General features: G+C 32.7%; 1 protein-coding gene across 19 annotated transcripts in view; it reads right to left on the reverse strand.

The window, feature by feature from the left end:
* TBC1D5 (TBC1 domain family member 5) overlaps window positions 1–21,836 on the reverse strand; it is a 546,849-nt gene that overhangs the window by 493,774 nt on the left and 31,239 nt on the right. For 12 of the 19 annotated variants that reach the window (XM_072792898.1, XM_072792894.1, XM_072792891.1 and 9 more), the window contains one exon: window positions 11,851–11,913. The exons of 5 other annotated variants lie outside the window; for them this stretch is intronic. The gene's annotated coding sequence lies outside the window, so the exon portion shown is untranslated. Of the gene's footprint in view, window positions 1–11,850; window positions 11,914–14,148; window positions 14,256–21,836 lie in introns of those variants that run through there. 2 more of the 19 variants (XM_072792883.1, XM_072792884.1) reach the window with 2 other exon arrangements.

The raw sequence follows: 21,836 nt of genomic DNA on the forward strand, positions 1-21,836 counted from the left end.
CTTAAGAAACTAAAAATTCTACCCTCTTTTCACAAATGATTTGGCTTAGTAACATTTTCAAAGCAAGTTCTCATGAGACCTATGCTTTTATCTCAAAACTGAATGGAGGGATTACACCAGGTAGACTCCCTAAGTAAAGTTAAAAATCTTAGCAGGGGCTTTTAAATAACTGGTTCTATCATTTACTGTTAGAACAAACAGGCTTGACTGAGAACCTGACTCCCATTCCTTGGGTCTAACTGCCCTGGGGGAACCTTTCATTCATTAGTGAACATGTTTTCATTTTCTTTGTTTATGTGAGATATTAAACTTTTACCTGTTAAGAAAGGAAGTGAGGGAGAGAGGGAGCGAAATTTAGACTTATCTAATGAAATCTTTAAAGAAGTCAGTACCACAATGACAAGCTTTTTATCTTGCGTTAAAAAAATTTTTTTAAGATTTTTATTTTTTATTTATCATTGAGAGAGAGAGAGAGAGAGAGAGAGAGAGAGAGGCAGAGACACAGGCAGAGGGAGGAGCAGGCTCCCTGCATGGAGCCCAACATGGGACTCGATCCCAGGTCTCCAGGATCTCACCCTCCGCCGAAGGCAGGCGCTAAACCGCTGAGTCACCCGTGCTGCCCCAACGTTAAAATTTTCTAGAGTCAAATTTCTTTTAAGGTCAGCCTCATTTCTTTACAGGCCTTTGGAAATGTGACAGGTCACCTATGGCTAAATAGTAACAAGATGCCTCTCATTTACAATCAAATTTGTACACTAAAACAAAAGTTTAATATACTTTTTTGTCACCATGAAGAAAAGACACTGTTAATTTTCACAAAAACTTATAAATATTCTCTCAAAGTAGAAACCATCTTATTTAAAGAATTACTGGCTTGTTATCTTACACAAGAAATCATATTCAACTTATATTGATGTTTTCTATCTGAAGTATGTCATGCAATATTGCAATTTATCTTATAAATCCACTACAGTGTGATCAAATCCAATCAACTCTGATTGCATAAATTTGAAACAATGAAGCAATCACATCTGTTAAGCAGTTCTAGCTCTAGACACCACTGTAAAAGTTTACACAATAACAATTACATTTTTTTCCTCCATAAGACTTTTTGTACTTGAGTTTTCATAACATTTCTTGTGTACTGGGGTTCCATGTCATCTACCGTATGAGGTAGAACACAAAATAAAAGATAAGGAGACAGGAGAAACTGGAAATGGGAAGTAGAGACAGTATACGTGTGAAACTAACACACCTTAGAAAATATTTTCATAAAACTGCAAATGAATCACAAGATAGAAAAAAATTAGTGAATTTGAAAGAAAAAAATTCTAACTTTATCCTGAAATGACTATTAAAAACACAAATATTGAATTTAAATAAAAATCCATGGATACAAAGCTTGCCAAACTATGCTTTATGAAGCAAAAGATACATACAGCCATACAGCCAAAAAATCAGCACCTACCTTTTTTGGTGTAATCCTAACTTCTGACATTATAATAGCACATGAATATGCTAACAGCATAATATATATTACATAATAATAATAGCATAATATATATCCTAGAACACGTATTATTCCCTTATAATAACCAGGGACTTCTATATACTGAATATATATTTCCTGATTGATTTACTTTTCCTTTTTTTTTTTTTTTTTTTTTTTTATTTATGATAGACACACAGTGAGAGAGAGGCAGAGACACAGGCAGAGGGAGAAGCAGGCTCCACGCACTGGGAGCCCGACATGGGATTCGATCCCGGGTCTCCAGGATCGCGCCCTGAGCCAAAGGCAGGCGCTAAACCGCTGTGCCACCCAGGAATCCCTGATTTACTTTTCTTTTTAAAGATTTATTTACTTGAGAAGGGGGTAGGGAACAGAGGGAGATGGAAACAAGCAGACACCCCACCGAGCGGGAATCAATCCCAGGACCCTAATAGCATGACCTGAGCTAAAATCAGAGTGGAAGGCTTAACCAACTGAGCCACCAAGGTGCTCCTGACTGATTTATTTTAACTTGAATGAAAACAGGAGTCATGGCTCAAATAAATTAAAACTATTTCCTACTACTAAGTTAAAATTAATAAAACAAAATTATGATCAAAGGAAAATTTCTCAAAATGAGACAACAGGTAATTCTGATGGCAAAACTTGAATTCAAGAGAGTGACTAAGATCTTTTAACAAAATCACGTGCTAATTCAGATGCTGTCCTTTTGTCTAGGGAAATGGAAAGTTTTCACAATACAAATATATCCCGTTCTCTTAGAATTTTCAGTTTCATTATTTGGAATTATTAAAATGCTATATTAACCAAAAAGACAAGAGTTTGCCTTCCACTCTTGTCTTTCCTATGATTCTGTTGTACTCTCCTTAATATATAACTCCTCACTAGTTTTTTTTGATATCTTATAGCTTAATTCTTAATCAAATGCATTAAGAAAGATGCTCTCTTACATTGAAACTCTCATGACTATTTTGTACTTTAGCTTCAATATAAAGACATTAATTTGATTACCATAGGACAGTAACAGTATCAATATTTTACTAAAAGTAAATCTCCATGAAATTTTTTTATTTATCAAACATTAATCATCAAATAGGATTAAAATAAGAAATAACAGAATTCTGACAAAACTGTACTGTTGCTATCATCTATTTCATTTCTATATTTGTTCATGTTTTCATTCAAGATATACTATTTTTATACTGAAATATCAGTAAAAATAGGATAACTCCTGTTTTTATTATGAAGATAAGCAATAAACTAATTACAACATGGTACAATAAGTGTTCTACAAAAGTTTGTGGAAGGTGAGGTGATATCACCGAGAAATCAGAGAAAGCTTTCAAGAGCTGCGCATCTTGCAGGATAAATTAGCCATGAAAAGAGGTAAGGAGTGAAGAGTACATAAAAAGATTTATTCAAAAAAAGATTAAGCAGATGGGTCTATTTCCTCTCCTTCCCAAATCTCAAAGAGATCTCAAATTTTTACAAAATAGAGAAGTAACATATCAAGGGAAATAATTCATAAGACAACTTACCATAAAAGACTGTGAGGCAGGGCACCTGGATGGCTCAGTTAGTAAAGTGTCTGACTCTTGATTTCAGCTCAGGTCATGATATGCAGGGCTCCACATTCAAATTCAACGGGGAGTCTGCTTAGGATTCTCTCTCTCCCTTTCCCTGTTCCTCTGCCCCCACCCCTTGCACGCGCACTCACTCTCTCAAATAAGTAAGTTTCTAAAATTAAAAAAAAAAGTAAGGAAAAGCAAACTATTTTGTCCATATTCCTGTAACATTCAGCCTCACACATGCCACCTCTATAGTACCCTGGCAGCAAATCTCCAAATAAGAGAACTAGAAAAAAACTAACAAACAGGGGAATAAATTCTTTTTTAAAAATGAATTCAAGATAACTTGCCCAAACTTAAAAACACTTGCCTCCAGAATGAAAGGGTCCTTCAAGTCCCAGTATAAACAACGCATAAAATCCATTCCAAGACACATCATCATAAAAATTCTGTGATAAATATTCTAGAAGCTTTCAGAATAATAAAAACAGGTCATGCACAGCAGAGAACAATATGCAGTTGGAGAAAAAACCATGGACTTCTTGGAAGCAACACTGAATGTTATAAAACAAAGCCTTCAAAATTCTAAAAGAAAATTACCTACAACCTAAAATTCTATACCCAGCCAAATTATTAATCAAGTGTGAGAGTAAAATAAGGGCATTTTAACCCTTCCTAAGATGTATGTGCCTACAATAAGGAAATTAAACCAGAAAAAAGACAATGAGTTGCAATCACTAATAAGGACCAGGACAAAACTATCCAACGTCAGAGGATATCAAATTCTTGACCTTCTAAATTGCTTCAATACCTTATAGCATGAATGAAAATAGCAGTGGCAGCTAAAGAAACCAGAAGGAAAAAAAAAAGAAGAAGAAGAAGAAAAAATCCAGAGGAAGCAATTAGAATCAAGCATTCTTTGCCTAGGCAAAGATGCCTGTGAGACTAGAGGGAAACCCCAGGACAATGGCTGTTAAGTCTTCAGATGAGTGTCTACATTAAACCAATAAATGACTGCCAAACTGTTACACATTCATCTCTAAAGTTATGCTCATATAGATTATAAACAGTGTCACTTTGAAGATAAACAAAACCATGAAACTATACAAAAAATGCACGCATACACACACAATTTCACTCATGATAGGGTTTAACTGGATTATTTTATAATTAGATTTCATTTAAGAAACCAATAATAAAACAGTATAGTTTCTATGAAGACAATGATTTAGAAATATAAACAACAGTTCAAAATGGTTGTAAATGATTATACCACTCATCAATTTCAGAATCTCCCCCAAAATTGATTAATTAGCATCAGTTATTTTTCAAATTTTAAGTGAAAAACTGTGCCTACTCTATCTGGGTGTCTTATGGATCAAGTAAACCTCTTTAAACTCATTACATATACTTCCTATGCAGTTAATTTTCACTTACAAAAATTTCAAAGAAATCAGAGTAATCCTCATAATCTTAACTAGAAGAGTGTTTAATGAAGTTTTGGGTTTTTTTAAACTTTATTTTATTATTTTTAAAATATTTTATTTATTCATTCATGAGAGAGACACAGAGAGAGGCAGAGACACAGAGGGAGAAGCAGGCTCCATGCAGGGAGCCCGACGGGGGACTCAATCCCGGGACTCCAGGATCACACCCTGGGCCGAAGGCAGGCGCTAAACCGCTGAGCCACCCAGGGATCCCCAATACTGAAGTATTTAATTCTACATGAATTGTTAGTTTTGATAGAAGCTCCAATTTAATCTGGAAGTATTAAGTACATGTGTTGGAAGAACTATGAGGAATAAGCACATATTTCTAAAATAGTGGTTCTCAATCCCACCAGATCTAATGTCCCTTTCTTTCTCTGTACTCTCCTGAAATGAAGTTCAGATATAATAAAATCTAACTACACAAAGAATTTTTTTAAATATTAATTCCCTAACCATAATATTAATAAAAAATAAAAGTAAAGTATAACAAAATACTTACTTCATTAAATAAATGCTTAGGTGTAGCTACTTAGAAAAGGAGATTAAAGAGTCACATATCTGCACCTGTATATAATAAATAATTTTAGATCTAAGAGATAAAAGAACTCACTCACCATAAGAAGTACAAGAAAATGAAAAAGGAGTGGTATAGGAGAACCCGACAATAAAAATTAGTGTTGAGGTAAGTGATTAAAGACAAAAATTTATTTCATGTGAAGATAAAGACAGAAAGCTTAAATGAAATAATGATTAAAATGCCAAGACAAATTATATACCATTCAAATTGAAAAAATTATGAAATACGGTGTGAGTGCAACTGACCTGGGTTTTATTTTTAAGTGCAGTGGCAAACAATTACCTAGGCTAAGACATGGTATGGTGTGGTTACAATATATCCCAGGAATACTACCACACTGTCAAGGCATACATACAGTAAGTCTCTAGTACTTAAAAATACAATAGAGACTACATCTTCCAAAAATAATAAAGTAAAAAAACGTATTAGAAGTTAGAGAAGTTATAAAATAAACTCTTGTAATGATATCAGAGGAATACAGAACACAAGGCAACATAATTTTAAAATATGATTTTACTATCATTAATATATTTACATAATATATAGTTATACTATATTACGTATATAATATAATTTTATCATTCTAAAAAATGAAATTTTAATATTTAGGATGGCAATCATGAAATATCTTTAAACATTCCTTATTAACTATAAAATTCAATGAGTTCTATTAATTTAAAATTTAGTTTGTTACAAAGTCTTAAATATCTTGTTACATATTTGCAATAAGTATTCTTGAGCCTCCAGTAAACTGCATTACTAAACTGAAAACTTTTCCACTAAATTTCTAGTTAGAACTGTTATATATAATAACATTTATATTATTTATGGATGTGGAAAAATGTGAAGTAAATTACACAGAATTTTGAGAGGATTTCTTTATTCTACTTAGGCTTCCTCTCCACACAAACTTCCCCTCAAGTAAAGATTCTTCGTGTAATATCTTACAAAAAATTGTCAGTACTATTATACATGAAAGTGTCGCTGCTTTATCTTTGAAGAGAATTTAAGCAAGCAGACCTTGAAGTTATGTGGTACTCAGGACAATCCTTTGTAGTCTGAGACTGTCTCACACACTGTAGGATATGTAGCATCCCTGATCCACATCTATTAAATGCCAAAAACACTCCCACAGTCATTGTGACAAAAAGCATAATTTCCAAAATTCCACTTTTGAAGCAGCACACTCTTATTTAGAAATTACTAGAAGTCTTATAGCAAAGAGCATATTATAGTGAGAAAAACACTAGGAATAAAGTGTTTCAAAAACAAAAAAAAATACTTATCAATTATACAAAAAACTATTACCTTGACAATTTTATCATCTTAACATCCTTTCTGTGAACTATATTTTTTGATATTGTGTAAAGAGAACGACTTAAAGAGATCTAATAGCCACTCTAGGTCATATGTATATCCACTTTATATAATTTTTAATAGAAAGTTTTCCTATATAATCCTTTTAATATTCCAACATTTACTTAGTCAAATTAGGATAAAAAAATAGGATATAATCCACAAATTGTATGTACATAGGCAGGCAATGCTTACATAGTTTCATTTGTGTGGATTTTACTTTGTTTTATTGTGTGGATTTTACTTTGTTTTTATTGTTACTTTATGTTGTTTGGTGTTCATTGTTTCACTGAGCAACATCAACACTAAAGATACTATATTTATAATATTCAGTATTATTAAAGACTTATATGTATTATTTTATTACCCCAAGAAATCCTTACTGCATGAATCCCCTTTTTTTATTTTGCAAACTCAAAATTTAATAAGGTTCTATTTAATTAGTCAGGATCCAAATATACATTCATGCCAAATTTAGGAACCACATGGGAGGTTATGGAGAAAGGTATTTGAAACACTTCCACAGGACAACCTTGGGCTGCTCTCTTAATATATCAGTGCAGGGACCTACACTACTTCACATGCTATCCACAAAATGGACGAGGTGTGAAAGAAATTTTGTGTTTAATGTGACCTTTGGCTGTACTTTCACTTGTCATAATTATAAAGGAGCTACTCTCAGAGCCAACATATAAATCATGCTACTACTCTTACCACTACAGTAGTATTTTACAAAGTTATTTTATACTTGCAAATTCAAGTCAGAATACAAGGAAGCTCCTCTTTTGTTTCCAGACATAATAGGGCTTTCTGAACAAAAAGAGTTCTGAGATTAAACGTATGAATGAATAAGAATTACTGCACAAGAATTTTTCTTTTTATTGTACATTCAAACAAAAATATGCCAGCGTGGTTATCTGTTTGAACTTAAATCATCTATGCTCTAAAGGCAAAGAAACTGGAACTTTAATAATCTAATTATGACCTTAACAATGTAATGTCATTTTAGATAAATACCTGTCAATAGGGAATTAAAAAGAAAACTACAAAAAAAAAACAAAAAAACAAAAAAAAAAAAAACTTTTCTAGAGATTCCTATTTTCCTACACAAAATGTTACTAAGGAAAAAAGAAATGTTACTAAGGATAAATAGTTGTTTTAAAAAATATTTTGGCAAAAGTATCAATATACATGAAATGTAACATGATTTTTTAAGGGGGGGATAAAAAACACTGGATCATCCAACATAAAATTATAAATTCTGAAGTAAAACAAATAGGATTAGTTTTCGGTATAATATTAAAATATGCCACCAATTAAAAGATTTGCAAGGTAAAATGAACATAGAAATCCTGTAATGTATGATATGAAGAGAAACTAGAACTCTCTATTATACTATAAGCAACTTTGCCATCCTCATCTTTCTGTTCCCAATAGTAACACCATAAGCTGTGAAACATTGGTCATACTTTATAAAAGTCAGAGCCACAAACTGCCTTGGTTGCCTAATAAAAGCATACAAATACTGGCACAAGAAGTCAGTTTTATCACAAAATCAAATATTTTTAAAGACATTGTGTGTGAATTAAGATTACTCCTAAATGTATGTTATATAAGGGTATTAGGAATTACTCAAAAGGTATGTGAGATAATACTATCACACTGTAGTAGTGTGTCCTGAATTGGAAGATAAATTATATGGCCATCCTAGCTGTTACAGTATTTCATATTACCTAAATTATGTATTTTGAGGATTTTATGATGTAACATTAATTATTTACTTGGAAACTCTAACTTAAAACTTTGTGTGATTCACATAGAACCCTACTGTTCATACATATGCAGCCATTTACAACATTCACACCATCGCTCAAATTCTACTACTGCCTAACTCTAGCTCACCTGCTTTCTGATGCCTTTCGTATGCTTCAGACCCAGGATGAAAAAGATGTCTCTTTGTCTTTAGGTAGCAAACAGAGTTAAAAGATCCCATTAACCTCACACAAAGTCAAAACATTTTTCCTTACTCCCAGAGACTCTGCAGAATCTTTTAAATAATTACAATTAAGTGTTTAAAATTACAACTGGCTATGTCCTCATCCTTTTTATGCACATGTTAAAATACTTAGCTGTATGTTAAACAATGTATTAGAGTTAACAGTACATTTGTGGTCATTTCCTATAAACACTTAGACATCAGACTCTTAACAATACGTATTTAACTCTGATAATACCATTATTTGTACAAGGAAATCAGATTTGACCAAACAGAGCCCTGGAAATGGCCTTGGGCTTAAGAGTCCAAAGGCCTGAGTTTTGGACATCTACCAGGCAAACCATACAATCTCCTTGAGGCACAAATTCTTCTTTATGTAATTCTGATCCACTATACAGGATTACAAGAAGAATCAAATCAGAAAATTCAAGAAGCTCAAGTACTGCTCACTATTTAGAAAAGATGACCAAGTGTAATAACGAAGTGAATATACTTACCAAATTAAAGAGATAATTACATTCTCTTTAAAAAAAAAAAACAAAAACAAAAACAAAAACACCCCAAATGCTTAATACCAACTACACATGCAAAACTGTAATGGGCTAAGAAAGACCCTTGAGCTGAGTGAAGTCAGTCGGAGAAGGACAAACATTATATGTTCTCATTCATTTGGGGAATATAAATAATAGTGAAAGGGAATATAAGGGAAGGGAGAAGAAATGTGTGGGAAATATCAGAAATATCAGAAAGGGAGACAGAACGTAAAGACTGCTAACTCTGGGAAACGAACTAGGGGTGGTAGAAGGGGAGGAGGGCGGGGGGTGGGAGTGAATGGGTGATGGGCACTGGGGGTTATTCTGTATGTTAGTAAATTGAACACCAATAAAAAATAAATTAAAGAAAAAAAAAAAGAAAGACCCTTGAGAGTCAGATTCAATGAGTCCTAATCCCAGTGCTAATCCCAGTGTGTGGCAATGACCAAGTTATTTAAACTCCAAGTTTCTGTTTCCTCATTCATAAAATGAACACAATAACTGTACTTCTCTCACTGTGAAAAACAAACAATCCATGTGAAACATGGAAGCACTGCACCTGCACACAGTAAGTGCTCAATAAATGCTAGTAATCTCCATTAATGTCTCCTTCCAAAACCAAGTTCTAAATAATTGTTTTCATGTCAGAAGAAAATTTTCCATATGTGTGCATATGTGTGTGCATGTGTGCACACACATGTTTATCTTTCAATGAAGACCACTTGGATAATACAGCTAATACTCCACAAATACATATTAATAGTGTGTCTGAGTATAGTACTGTGACAACTAACATAGTAAGATCTTGTTCAACATTGGAGAAGGCAGCTTTTTTCTTCAAAAGAAGTCCACATTGGCATACTGAAGCACATTTTGAAATAAAATTCCGTATCTGACAGTATTTGTGGTTGTTCATCTCCAAAACAGAAGTCACAGATATGTATAATACACACATTTTTAAATCCATGTATATAAATCAAGTGAAACCACTTCCTTAAAGGCAAACATATGAAGATGCTAAAGGAATATTCCAATTAAATATTCATATATTCAATATTTCAAAATAAGAAATGTGGGTATATATGTGCATAATTTACATTCCATAGTAAAACCTCTCTACAGAGGCCATTTTCAGCATATTTCAACAACATCCTGGGGTGCCAGGGTGGCTCAGTTAAGCATCTGACTCTTGATTTCAGCTCAGGTCATGATCTCAGGGTCATGAAATCGGGCCTTGCATGGGGATCCGCGCTGGGTGTAGAGCCTGCTCAAGATTTTCTCTCCTTCTCCCTCTTCGCCTCCCCACCACACTCAGCCCCCGCCGCTCACACTCTCTCAAAAAATAATAATAATAATTAAATTACATTAAAAAACAGCATCCTAACTTGAATTGTACAATGTTGCCTTTCTCTGCAATGTTAAAACTGTAAAGTACACAGTAATTCATGCAGGCAAATACAGAAGAAGACTAAGTTGTACATATGACATTCTTTTACCCAAATATCTACTTAACCTATTCATTAAACCAATTTGATAAGAGAGCCCTAATAACTGCACTACCTTAGAAAACAAAATCAGACAAAAGAAATATCTTATTTAAAAATAAAAATGTTACATAAGAGAATTATTACCGAAAGTCAGAGAAATTATAGCTTTCATTTATAAAGGCCCTTGTCCATTTTAGTTCATAAAATAAAGTGGTAAAAAACTTTCCATAAGAGATAGGACATTAAATATGTCACCATGACGGATATAAAAATCTGTCTCAATATAACATTGTTTGCTAAATACACTTATAATGAGAATTAAAAAAAAAACAAAAACAAAGGCTACATTAGTCAAATTTATATCTCAGGGATCCAAATCTAAGTTGGACTTCATTTCTCTGAACTTTCCTAAAAATATCCCAGTGGTAAAATAGATTTGCCCCTACAAGAAAATAACAAGACTATATTAGTTATTCTAAAGCAAGTAAGAAATACAGACCTGCCCTTTAGAGATACAAAGGATAATGTGGACTGAGGTTTACAAGTTCAATCTCAGTTTACATACTATAGGCTATATCATTAATTTGTAAGTGACTCTACAATGAGTATGCACACAACACATAAACATTCTATCATCAGTAACCCTAAACAGGTAAATTTAGAGCTAAACAAAGCATAACTGAAATTTCAACTCTACCATAAATTACTAAAAAAAAAAAAAAAAAAAAAAGTCCTTGGGCATTGCAATGAATACACTTTTGCCTTAGAGCTAATACTTTAATTTTAAAGAACTGCAAAGAAAAAAATCAAAACTAGTCAGTAACAATGCAGGCTCTAAAAGCAATAAACTCAAAATTAAGTTATAAATAATTTAAAGCATGTCATGAAGATGTATTAATAATTCATCAGATAAATAATTTACTAAATAATCAAATAAATAAATAATGAAATACATAAATAAATCAGCAAATAAATAATTCTGCAAAATAACCTAAACAATAAGTCACCCAAACAAATCACAAGCCTACAAAACTACAATGATTTTCAGGATTCTGATAGTTTTAAATAAGCAAATGTACATAAACTAGATCAATCCTTGTTAGAATTAGAAATATTTTTCAGTGCTATTGGTAAAATCCTCATCTCAATACATAAGAACACATTTTCAATTTTTAAAGGACTGCATTGGATTAGTTCTTATAAATTATTAATATGATTATAATATATCCTGCTCTATATTTTACATATAATATCTTTGCCTACATATTTTCCCCAAACAACTGGATACTTAAAATATTCTTAATTTACACTTCTTTTCCAAAGTAATACTTACAGTATAATGGTGCCACTGCCTTTCTGATAGCTTTCCTATTTTCCCCAAGTGTTTGGAAATTCTCTGCAGAGGTAAAACAATAATTATTATAGATGAGATTTCATTACTAGTGAACAAGGTTTTATAATTGCACAAAGTAGCAATGGCAAGTGGACATTATTAGCTGTAAACTACGTAAAGTTTTTAGAAGTCTTTAGTGGACTAAGTAAGTGCAAGCTAACAGAGGCTAGCTTCCTCTATTGGAACTGACACACAAGCTGTTACAATTGGCAGGATTTCTGATATGAAGGCAAAACCTTTGAAGGACAAAGTGATTGGCTGACATTTAATGCTATCCTCAATTTGAGAAGCTCAAAGTCCTTGATAGAATACATGAGATCACTTAACTGCCACAATTTGAATATACTGACAATCTAATTAGAGCACCACATAGAGACCAAACACCACTGACCTCATAAATCAGTCTTTGTTGGACATTTAAAGGTTTTATAGAGTATACCCATAGTATAGTACTTCTGAAATCCAGAAATAGTAGATCCCAAACTATAACAGCCTTGTGCACAGAGATATGGGTTTTCTATGCATTACAGAGAATAAATTCAAACAATATAGTTCATTTGAAGAGAAGATTGCCTACAGTCTTCAAGTGGAAGGGAAGATTAAGATTCTAACTTCATCTACACAACTTCTCCATAAAGGTTCTTGAACTATAGATCCCTTAAATCTGAGCCCAACCTAAAAAAATGTATCAAATCCTAAACTGTCATAAATTGGGTAGAGCAATGGTTCTCAACTGGGAAACAATTTCCCTCCCAAGGGACATTTGGCAATGTTTGCATACATTTTTGGTTGTTATAACTGGGGAATATTAATGGCATCTAGTAGGTAGAGATCAAGGATGCTGCTAAATATCTATAATACACAGAAGAGACCCCCACAGAAAATCATCTGGCCTAAAATGTTAATAGTGCTGAGGATGGCAAACCTTAGGGTAGAATAAAATAATTTTTAGTAGTACATGGTTTTCCTCTTATAAAATAGCACAGATTTGGTTCAGAGATGTAAAGTCTGTTATGTGTGTAACATTATACGCAGTGGAATACCCTAGGAAAAAAAATGTATACCCTTGAAAGGGGTATATGGGAACTCTGTACTTTCTGCTCAATTTTTCTGTAAACCTAAAACTGCTCAAAAAAATATTTATTCATTTTTAAATGTGTATTCTTCACTTAAGTTATGAATAACTTTCTTAGAATCAATACTAAAAAAAAGTCTACAGTAACAAAAATGTTTTTTTATTTATTAAGATTCTTCCAATAAAGTTAGTAAGAGAACATTAAAAGTCACATTTACGAGCCGACTTTGTCAACGTGACTAGCCAAGATACTTAATAATATTAAAAATTCATAGGGCTTGGAGGGATTATTCAGATACAATACAATATACAATCCTCAATGGTTTGTGGTTGTTTTGTGAGTTCTGTTTTGGGTTTTTAGGAGGTTTATTTTTGCCTAAAGGCTACCAAGTGTTTTCTAAAATAATATTTGTAATAATTATTAAAAGCACTTGAGAACAAAATTTAGCAATAGAGCTATCAAAAATATCCAGAAATTATGTACCATTTTAAGTACTTTCCTTCAAATACCAATTATCTCTCTCCTGTCTCAAAGTAGATTTTTGTTTGCAGTATAGAACTAAAATCTACCAGGACATAGTGCATGTTCTTATATTTGATCTATCACATTACTACATAGAGTATTAAACAATAGTATCCTTATCAGATAGGATTAGGTCATGCCTTTCCCATGCCAAAAAATGTTTTGTGTTTTTTTAGATTTTATTTATTTTTATTAATGAGAAACACAGAGAGAGACAGAGACAGAGACAGAGACGCCAGCAGAGGGAGAAGCAGGCTCCACTGCAGGGAGACCGACATGGGACCCGATCCCAGGTCTCCAGGATCAGGCCCTGGGCTGAAGTTAGCGCTAAACCACTGAGCCACCCGGGCCACCCAAAAAACTGTTTTTAAGTAATAATATAATGACTTAAACAAGAAGGAAAAAAAGAGAATTTCATGGAAATGTCCAGAAATAGACCATCAGAAACTGATGTGGCAGCTCCATTGAGGACCCAAGTTCCTTCCATCATTTTGCTCTACCACATACTATTTCTGATCCAAGAAGACTATGAGCACTCTGGTGAATACATCCATGTTGTAGGCAACAGAAAAAGGAAGCAGAGGAAAAGGCCCACCCTGCTCCCTTTAATTCTCATGTATTATTTCAGGTTACAACTTACAAACCATAGCTTTGTCCTTTGGCAACACCTAAACATTTCAGAGGCTAGGAAACGCTGTCTCCAACTTTGGTAATAATGCCCAGGTACAACACTGAGGTTCTTCTTACTAAGGAAGACAGGTAAAATAAATTTTGTAGGGCAAACTAAGACACACAGTGCAGTGCAGGTAACAACTTTTTGAAGAAAATGGGGGATGCACTCAAAATTTCTCATTAGGGGTTCACTGCAAATTATTAGTACATGTACTTACATGTTTGTATATGTGAAAGAAAACCTAACTGGTTAAATAAATGTTTAAATAAATTTAGGGATAATCTCAGAATAGAATGCTACCGATAGTCACTAAATATCACACTTTAAAATTTTACTGATATGGAAAAGTGTTCAAATGTTAAGTGAAGAACAGGCTATAAAACATTTCATATAAAATAATCCCTATTTTATATAATATAGCTACACACTGACACATACATATATGTATATGCAGTATATATTTATACATACACATAGGCATATCATATACCTATATCCAGAGAGAGACAGATCATATAAAATTCAAGAGAATGGAACTAAATTAAATGATAATAGTGGTTTAGGCTTTGGGAACTATAACTAACTTTCATTTTCCCCATACTTTTCATTGCTTTCTAATTTTTCTACAATGAACAGGTACTATATACTTACAATTATTTTTCATGAAGATTTTGGCCTAGATAAGAAAAAGTACCTTATAAAAGTAGTCCGATTCAGGCTTCAATTTACACTTTTTACTTAGAATTTGCTGATGATAAAAAAAGTGGGGGAAAATCTATAATTGAGCTTTATCTTCCCCAAAACATGTAGGTTTCTCTTTAGTTGGTAGTAAGAAGCTAACCTCTCTGTGCCCCTCTTGTTTTCAACTTACTAACATTCACATATCACATTTGTCAGCTTTATACAAGTCACTCCTAGCCAGATGCTACATCCATCATTCTTAACAATTTACCCTGACATATTGATTACTTTGTTCATATCACTCCGTAGAACTAATCATTCGTACTTCATGCTTCTACAAATCCTTCCACTTTCTATATTTCTCAGTCAATTTTTTTCTACTCTACTGCACATTTTTCTGGTTACTTATATAACGGATATATCTAACAGAAATTACATCTTTCTTATATCTTAACAACTATCTTGCATTGTCTTGAATTTTCTAGAGCTATTACTAGATACATATACCATTCTTACATTGGTATTAACTCTATTGTCTATAGTCTCATAATTTGGAACACCTCAAAGTTCTCCACATTTTCTAGAGTGATTCAATTTCCTAAGCCCCCACTGCTACCTTATAAAAAGAGAAAAACAGGAAAAAGGCAACCAACCGATATATTTAGAACTACTAATATGTGTATTGGATTAACCAAAACAGCCAACAAACAAAAAAGTAAAATATATAGTCCCTATACTCTAAAACTTGGTCAAATAAGACAAATACACACAGGACAGGGAGGAAGGGAGAGAGACAAAGAAATTGACAACCAAATTTAAGAAGAGGCAAGTATATAATCAAGATAATATGTACTACCAAAAATCCAAAGGTAAAAGCCACAATCACAGAAAATCAGATTAGGCTCTTCAACTGAGTTCAAATCAATATAGGGCTACGACAGTGGTTCTCAACTATAGGAGACATCATCACCTACAAAGAGCATTTGGCAATGTCTGTAAACACTTTTGGTTATCACAAATGGAAGTCACTATTTGCATCTAATGGGCAGAGGCCAGGATTGCAGCTAACATCCTAAAATGCACAGGAGAGCCCCTACAGAAATGAATTATTCAGCCTAAAATGTCAGCAGTGCTAGAAGCAGCAGTTGGGAGTCAAAAGAAGAGATAGCATTAAGCAGGATGGAATGACATGAGTAAAAGAATGGTAACCATAATATAAGATGTCTTTAATAAACCATAATATGGCTAGTGAAAGAACAGGGGAAAAAGAGATTAGAAAACATAACTGGGCATAGACTGTGATGGGCCTACACAATAAGTCTGACAGACCAAGGAGATAAAGAAAAATACCTATTATAATAACAAAAATATAAGAAAGCTGAGGCGCAAAATAGCAACATATTTGATAAGAAACAAAATTGTAGATAGATGGGGACATTGATTTCCAGCGTATGGCAGACTAGACACCTTGACTATTAGATATTACTTCTAAAAGTTAGTGGAAAAATCTATTTTAAAGAACTGCTTAGCTAGCAAGAAAGTACAGTATTCACATAAGCCATAAACAAAAGTAGAATAAACAAAATCAGAAACCAGCTTTTATCGTGAGAATGTGTGTTGCACTGCAGAAAACTGGGCGTACATTTTGATGGCTACAGAGGTTCAGGAGATAGACTCTAAAAGTCTGTCAAAAGGAAACACCTATATAAAGCTGTTATTCCAAAGGGCCACCACCCTCAGGTGAAGAACACCACAAAGATCTCCCTCCTGTTATCCCTTAAAGGCATACCTACTCCTAGAGCCGACCATCTCTAACCCCTGGCAACCCCTATATTCCACCTCTATAATTTTGTTATTGCAAGAATGTTTAATCAATTCTCTTGAGTAACCACAAAACGTAACCTTCACAAAGGTTCTCAGACTGAATCATACTACGTGTAATATTCAATAAATCTCATATGACAATGTCATTTCAAGTACTCTTAAACTGTTAGTATACCCCCCAGGCATCTGGGGGAAACATAGGCAAATTATTGGTGAAAGAAATAACTTCAATTCAGGCCTCAAAGAATCCAGCAACTTTCAAAAAAGTCTACTAAAAAAAAAAAAAAGTCACAAAACATCCAAGGATACTAGACACAATGAATGAGTCAATACAAATAAGACAGCAGGATTACACTACAGATTCTTCAATTAGTGGACAGATTATATAATAAAAATGTTCCAATCAATAGAAAAGTTTAAAAATACATATTTATAAGTTAAATAAATCCTCAAGAAATAAAAACATAAGTTTTAATTCAGGGTAAAAGTTAAACAGCAGAGTCAATAAAAGTAGAGCAAGAATTAAAAAGACATTTAAAACCTATCTAAAATTCAGTTCATAAAGAGAAAGAAAAAATGTGTAAGAGCAGGTAAAAAATACAAAGAATAAGGTCTAACAAAATAATTCTGAAACTGTCTGAAGAGTCATTTTTCAAATTGCCAATCCATTGAAGACAAAAACTGTAAAATGCAAAAGTGAGTTTCTTCTTTAGACAATCTTACGCTTGGATGTCACAGGAATATCAAGTTGTCATTAAAGGTTTCTAAAAGTTTACTTCAAATTTCTGTCCTTAATTCATCACATACCAATAAAATAAATTTACAGACCAACACTGATCTGAAGATCACGCTTTAACAATGCTCTAAAACACAAGTAGATCAGGACACCTAGGTGGCTCAGCGGCTGAGTGTTCGACTGAGGGTGGGATCCTGGGATCCTGAGATCGAGTCCCACATCAGGCTCCCTCCAGGGAACCTGCTTCTCCCTCCGCCTAGGTCTCTGTCTCCGTGTCTCTCATGAATAAATAATCCTCAAACAAAACAAAAAAGTAGATCAAGATTAGAAAAGAATTTAAAAGAAAAAACAGAGTATAGGAAATATTCAAATAAATAATGGTTGAAAATCTCCCAGCTTAGCAAGATGCAACTGGACAATCTAAGATGTAAGAAAAAACAGATAATAAAGATATAGGTAAACACATGGTTAATTCATTACCAGTGCAGAGGCTATATCCCGCCACAATTACTACAACACAATTCCAAACTAGCATTTTCCACCATCATTTTTAAAAACAAACAACTTGGGCTAGATGTACTCTAAATAAACAAAATAGAAACAGAGTTAGTAAAGAGAGTTACTGAAGACCAAGTTTTAAGAGCTAATGATTTCCTCTCCCAGTGGAAACATTCTGTCCATACTTCCACTAAACACTAAACTCTGCCCATACTGCTACTAAACACTAAACTGTGTTTAGTTTATTAAGTTAGAGTTATTTTTAATGTAGAAGTTTATGAAATAAGAAATACATTTTTATCTTAGCACAGGCTGAAAATATCTTCAATTATACTGAAATGAACAGGATTCCAATTTCCATTAACTGTCCTTTACAACGTGAAGTAAACTACATAATACTTCAGCATACTTTATCTATCAAATCTAAGCAGAAGTTTCTTTTATTTCTAAATGCAGGTCATTTAAAAGACCGTGCTCAGACATCTAGCAGAAATCAAATGTAAATTCAAACCTACTTGAAAAACAAGAAATTATGGGCATCACACATCCTGAGGAAGAACCATAACTAATATCTAAGTGTTTGGTCATTTTCAAAGGTATAACACACATCTAATTGACGCATCACAATAACCTGATGGGATCTTGGTTTTATAGAACAGATATAATAATAGCTAAAAGCTTAAAAATTGAAAGAACATGTCAGCAAACATATACAAATATATACATAAATATAACAATAGAAAATAGAAAAAGATATCCAAAATCTAATCAATGGCTGCTGCTTAGCATCATTCTCCATCACATGCAATTGAAAGGACAATCACTAGGCATACATAGCAAATAAACTAAACAAAATGATGTATTAACCAAATTCAAACAATTCAAGATTTTTAAAAATTTTATTGCATATTGAATCTTAAGATTTAAATGGTATTACATCTCACTCAGGATATGGAAAAATAATTTAAATAGGAAAAAAAAAAAAAAAAAAACCCTGGGCTAAGCTGTTACAACATCCATCAAGGAAAAGTGATGAGAATGGCAGAGATCGTCAAACCAAGGTCCTTAAATAAGAGAAAGTTTCCTCTAAACTATTCCGTAGATATGTTGATTCTAAGTTAATGCCTGAGACATAAAAGACACAAGACACCTTAACTTTGTGGTTTAGAATAAAGATGGATTTAAGCTGCAAATTCATGAAGTTTTGTGGGGTTTTTTTTTCAATACATTGCTTCAACAATATACAAGAGTCAGGCTATAATTTTAAAAAAGTTTTTAATTTAAAAAATCCTCACAGAGCCAGTGCTAAATATTTATTTATTTGAGAGAGCATGTACGCACATGCATACACACGCTCACCCGTTGAGTGGAAGGAGGGGCAAAGGGAGAGAATCTTCAAGCAAATTTTGTCCTGAGGACAGAGCCCAATGGGGGATCAATCTCACAACCCATGAAATCGTGACCTGAGCCTAAACCAAGAGTCAAACACTTAACCAACTGAGCCACCCTGGCACCCTCCTATAATTTAAAATTTTGACACCCACACCAAGTTTAACCGATCATCCATCTATTGTAATAAAAGAAAAAATGTCCCATGGTGCCTTTTGAGTTTTTATTCAAGGTTATAATCGAATTTGTGTGTATTCTTCTCAGGTGCTTCCAGTCTTCTTTGTGGAGAGAAAAAGCAGGCTTCAAAAACATATCCACATATACATACACATACATATCTACATACATATATGTAGAAAATGTTCCCATAATTCTTAGTTTCTCAATGATACTTCCCGATCCTTATGTAAAACATGGAAGTGAATAGGTAAATAAATTTTTTAAATAATACTAAAAATCAATGGTCTTTAAAATATATTTTTAAGTTAAAGCAAATCAAAGAGCTTTTAATGGCACCCATAAGAACAAGCCACAAAGCCAAAATTCATCATAAACATTTGCAAATGGCTTAAAATTGGGAGGAAATAAAGGTTAGTACGTTTCATCCCTTAAGCTTACCTTAGGGACACTCTAATAACTAAAATTACTGACATCTGAAGATTAACATCCTTAGTCAAATAATCAAAAGCTTTCCCACTGAAACACTCCTAATAAGTGCTGCAAAAGGCAATAAACTCATCTACATGGAGATTTGGGAATAGAACCAAAAATTGCTAAGAGCAATCATTAATTTTCTTCAGCAATGGGTATTTTAAAATAATTGTGCTAATTCTTTCCCATTCCATAGTATCTTCCTAAAATTCAACTCGAAAAGAATGTACCATGTTGGTACTACATCCTCACAGAGCCAGTGCTAAAAAAGGGTACAGGTTAAGGGTCTCACCCTTTTTGCTCAAACTAAAACGTCACTCCTTTGTTAGAGGGTCATAGATGTTATGCATGAAGGAAAGCTAATTCTAATAAATGTCTAGGTTTAATCAGCTATTCTTTTCCATAAACACTGAATCTACCAAAGAATTAACTCTACCTTTACACATACACACACCATTAGTAAACTGTTCTTTTACAACTTTTTAACCAACTCATTTCATGAATAAAATCTTTAAAATCATACATTGTATTATAGAAAAATTGGTAACCATTTAAAATTATACAATGTATTATAGAAAAATAATTGGTAACCATGTTATAGACAACTCTTTCAGCAATTAAGGAGTAACTCTAGTATTAAATTGCAAATATTAGCAAGAAAATGAAATGGAGGAGATAGTTCATGCCTTGTTCTCACCTAATTACGAAAATTATCTAAAGAGGTTATAGGACTTATTTCAAATTCTATATAGTTAGGAGCCATAACTATTCATAATTATACATTTGAGCTTAAATTATCTTAAATTAAATATTCTGAATTTAAATCATCTTTATGAATTTTATGAGTACGCCATTCTTATCATTTGTACTAATCCTTTAACAAAAAAAAATCTAATCTAAAATTTTAAGAACTGTATTTTTTTAAAATAAAGTCATTAATTTTCAGTCACCTTTTGATTGCCATTTACATGTAAAGAAATATGGGTTATTACTTTTGCTTTTAAGTTCTCTAACAAAGAAATAAAAATCATTAAAGGTTATTTTAAGTTTTTAAATTTAAATTAGTGGGTTTTCTAAACTTTGGGATAATTTTTGGTAAATGCTTTTTGTTTAAAAATTATAAACTTCCATATAATTATAAATGCAATTTTAATCTAAGTTATCTAATTTGACATAATTTAAATCAAAGGTATCATGAATAGTTATTATAACTTTTAATTACACTGTATTTTAAACACTTATTTTTATAACACTAAGAAAAAAATTACAGGTCATGCACTATCTCCATTTTACTGTCAACATATTTTTATCACATATGAAAACTGAGTCTTATGTTCCAAAAAAATACATTGGATAGGACATTATATCCATTTTTCTCTCTCCAGTAACATTCACAATAATTTTCACAGTTAACTTATTCAGAAAATGTGAATTCAGATTTTAAAGTACATTTTATGGGTAAAGGTCCTAGTATCACTTAGATACCTAAATTTAATTTCCTGAATAGTTACTGAAAAGATTAAACTACTATAATCAAATACTATATACAACAAAAAAATTCAAGGCAACAAAATGTCCAAATAGAAATATTTCATGTTTCTGCTGTAAGCCCAATTATTTCTATATATTCTGATACACAAAAACCAGGTAAACAGTTGTTGGGAGTTCGTGTATATATATATATATGTGTGTGTGTGTGTGTGTGTATATATATATATTTTTATTGGACTTCAATATGCCAACATACAGTATAATACCCAGTGCTCATCCCGTCAAGTGCCCCCCTCAGTGCCCATCACCCCATTCCCCCGCCCACCTCTCCCTTCCATTATTACCCTTTGTTCATTTCCCAGAGTTGGGAGTCTCTCAATTTTGT

The sequence above is a fragment of the Canis lupus genome, chromosome 22 (assembly GCF_048164855.1).
Source record: "Canis lupus baileyi chromosome 22, mCanLup2.hap1, whole genome shotgun sequence".
NCBI lineage: Eukaryota > Metazoa > Chordata > Mammalia > Carnivora > Canidae > Canis > Canis lupus.